A 4,077-nucleotide genomic window follows, 5' to 3' on the forward strand; every position below is an offset into this window, starting at 1 on the left:
GGGGCAGCTGCCGTGGGCCACACCGCGAGGTGGAGGCACAGTCAGCCGAGCACCCGGGTCCCCAGTGTCCAGCTCCATCCACCACAGCAGAAGGGGCCTGGGCTGGAGCCTTACCCGAGCTCTCCTCCGGGAAGAGGCTTTAAAGCTCTTCCTCCCTTGTACAGACACGCACACACATCATGCACACACAGACACACAGAGAACATGCACACATCACATACACGCACATGTCATACACGCACAGAGAACATGCACACATCACATACACGTGCACGTCATGCACGCACAGGCGCACACACCTGCAGCCATCCACACGCCCACACACACGCACGCTGAGTCCTGTTTGGAGCTCACCGTGTACTCTGGAAGATTCTAGGGAGACTGTGGAATACTCAGCTTTCCTCACACAGGAATCGCTCCTTCCTCCTGGTCACCTCCTTGCTCCACTCTGCCTGGAGCACAGATGGCAGCTGGAGGCTGATCAGCCCTCCCGTGACCAGGAGGCAGCTGCGACATGGAAACCACATCCCAGAGGGCGCAGACGGGCGTGGACGAAGCCTGGGCTGCCACGGTTGGTGTGACTGCACGAGGACACTACGACCGTGCCAGGTGGCTGCTCCAGGCGGGATCCGACGTGCCCCCGTGTGCAGGTACGTGCCAGGGGCACAGCTGAGTCCTGCCCCCCGCAGCCCCATTAGGGACTATCGCTTGCCTGCGTTCCTGCCACCGCTTAATTTGACAGGGCTTTTTCATCTTTCCGGCTTGATGAATGGATACTAGTTACTGAAAGTATCTTATTTTAGTTTGTGTGTTTCTTTTTTGATTGTCGTGTCATGACAGGCGATCTTTTCTCACTGGTCATATTCTTACTGGTCCATTACTTAAAAATATTTTCTGCTAATCCATGAAGAGATTTTGTGTTTCTTCCTAAAAATTCTGTTTTCCATTTTCAACTTGAGTTTGAATCCATCTGAAATGTTTTCTCCCTCACACACACACGCTGCCCCTGTCCCAGCCCAGTCTAGGACACACTGAGAGGACCTCCCTTTCTCTCCCCCCGCCCCCGCCACCCCACTCAGCCTCCTCCACACCCAGACCAGCTGCCTCCCGAGAACCCCAAACCACGCAGCTCCACCAAGCCTACTCCCTGCCGCTTTGAAAACATTTTTAACTTTTCACTTTGAAATCAGTTCACACTTACAAAGAAGTTTCAAAAATAGTACAGTTTCTATATTTGCTTCGTGCAGCTTCCCCAAATGTTAACTGCTTGCATAATCGCATCTCCAAGGTCAAACACAGGAAGTTAGTTCTGAAGCCAGACTCTGCCGCACCCACACACAGCCCACGCCCGCATCTCCCCCACTGCCCACCAGTGTCCCTTCCTTGGGGCCAGAGACCAGGCCAGGAGCTGGCACTGCATCTCCCAACCTTCGCCAGGTCTCCTCACCCTGGGACATCCCCCAGCCCCTGCTGCTGACCGCCCAGCTCGCCCACTCACTCACTCACTCAGCCAAGGTCTACTGCTGGCCCGTGACCCGGCCCATGACGCACCCTCTGCCTGGCCGCATCCGGGCCACCTCTCCCGCACCCCCTCTGCCAGGCACCCACCCCCACCCCAGACCTGACAACTCCTTGTCAGCACCACCCTCACAGCTCACCGGGAGGCTGGAGCTGACCCACGTCTGTCTTCTGTCATCTCTGGGTCGACACTGGTCTCTGACTCTCCAGGGAGTGAGCTCCTCAGGGCTGGGCAGTGGTCCCTGCTGGACACAGGAGCTCCCCGAGGTGGGCGAGAGGCCGGAAGGGGCGCCCAGTGGCTGCCTGGCTTCACACCGCACCCTCACTCACACGTGTGTGCATGTGCACACGCACGCGCACGCACACGCGAGCCTTCTCCTCGGCCCTGGGTGCTGCGGGCACACCCCAGAGAGTGGGCGTCTGAGGGGGACTCCCACATGCGGCTGCGGAGATCACTGAGGCCGCCTGGCAGCGGTCAGGCCTCTGTGTCCCAGACACGATCATGTCCACGGAACGTCTGCTTTCGCAAACCTAATGCTTTCGTCATGTTCAAGGTGCCTCGTCCCTGCACAAGGTCCCAGGAAGTCATCTGAAAAAAGACTCTCCTGAGCGGGGGGCTTTTCCGGTGCTTTCTGACTGTAGGTGGTGAAATCGGCGTAGCGCTTTCAATTAGACTTTTTAACGAAAAGCAGAGTGAAAGGCGGTAATCTTGGGTGGAATGGAAAATATCGAGCACCCCCCAGTAAGACTTTATATACATTGGTCATAATGAAAACCACATTTCTTACTGTGGGATTTTGGTCAAAAATGTGTAAAAGCATGCCCGCTGGGGCGTGAGTCTCCCAGAGGGGTGGGCAGTCCCAGCTGGCCCAGGAAGGGGAGGACTGGCTGGGCTGGTGGGACACTGGCCTGTCCCTGACCATGGCGTTGGATCACCAACCGAGGCTGGGTCCCAGCCACGGCCTGAGTCCCACCCCCCGCCCAGAGAGAAGCCTCCCCAGGGGCCAGGCTGGGGCTCCAGGGGTGTCCGGGCTCTTGCCAGACCGTAAGTCACCAGTGAAAAGTTCCACAAGCCATGACACATCTAGTAGGTTAAATGTCATTGTGACAACCATTTTAAACAATTTCCGCCTTCCCTTCCCTTCTATGTTATCCAGAGAAGTCCCTACAAGTGACAGCCTGCATGAGGAGTATTTATAGCAGCCCAGTCCTTCCTCCGAGGCCCCTGCCCGTCCCTCCATGGCGGATAGGGATGGGCGCCGGGCCTGGGCCGACCCTGCCAGCAGCCGCCTGCTCTCCAGCCCTGGGTTCCTCCCCCAGGCCTCCCTCCTCTCCATCCCCTCCCGAGGGCTCCCCGTCCGGTCTGGCAAAGGCTCTCTCCCTTCACCCTGCCCCTCATCCCTGCCCCTCCATGGGCACCCCCGCCCAAGACGTCTCTGCACCCCCAGAGCACAGCACACACACTGACCCCACCCCTGCCTCCCTCCCTTTCCCTTCTCTTTGTGGCATGGAGGTCAGCTGGGGACATAGGGGGTGGGGAGCCACCCCATGGGCCCCGCGATCGAGGACCAGGGGTATGCGGGGAGCACGGAGGTGGCCGGCCCTCCCTCAAGGGCACGCTCCACTCCACCCTGATGGGCAGAGGTCAGAGGCCGGGTGTGAGGACAGCCCAGCCAGCACGCTCCTTCCTCCTCTGGGAAGCTGCAGGCTGAGCTTTCTGCATTTCCTGGTAGAAATTGTACAAATAAGCTGGTCTGCAAAGGTCTCGTGATGCTGGCAGATGACAATGGGACGGCTCTGACCATCCCTGACCCCTCAGGCTCATGGCTGCGGCCCCGCTGGCCGAGCGAGCTGCCACAGAGCACGCCGTTCAGACCTGCCTTCGGGAGAGCCAGCTGGGGCACCGGTCCGGCCTGGAGGATGCCTGAGCCGGGGGAGCTCTGTCCAAAGGAAGCCTCCTCTGAAGGGCAGCGCCCTGGCCGGGCTCAGGGCCTTTAGAACTGTGCCGACGTCAGAGTCCGCAATGAGTCTGCTGAAAGCGATGGTCTGTATAAGAGGCTCGTCCAGCCTCCGGCCGTTTGGTCTATCAGCGGCCACAGATAACTGACTTCTGCCCCTCAGATGGCACAGGGTCAGTCCTGGCCTTCGCTGGCTGCTCTCTCGGAGAAGCTCAGAGCCACACATGGCTCTCCTACCTAGCTGGGCCCCAGGAAGAGCTGCAGGGCCCTGGTGTTGGTGCTTGACTGGGCGTCCCAGGCCTGGTCCTCAGTGGGACAGCAGCAGGTGTCCCCACAGAGGGGCTCTTCCCTACCCCCAGGACACCTTGTGAAGCTTGAAGTAGATTTGTTTATGAGAGAGGAGGAGCCGCAAGACTCAAGCTGGGGAGACCTGATGGGCCAGCCCTGGGGCGGGGCGGGGGGGCACTGCTGACCAGGGCCCAGGGCAGAGATGGCCTGGAGGCCTCTGAGACAAAAGCAGCTACAAGGATGAGGCTGGCCTGTCCCTGGGACCGTGTGAGTGAATCCACTGAGTGTCCAGGAAAATAGCCAGCCGGCCACA

This window comes from Pteropus vampyrus, unplaced genomic scaffold, assembly GCF_000151845.1.
Source record: "Pteropus vampyrus isolate Shadow unplaced genomic scaffold, Pvam_2.0 Scaffold1152, whole genome shotgun sequence".
NCBI lineage: Eukaryota > Metazoa > Chordata > Mammalia > Chiroptera > Pteropodidae > Pteropus > Pteropus vampyrus.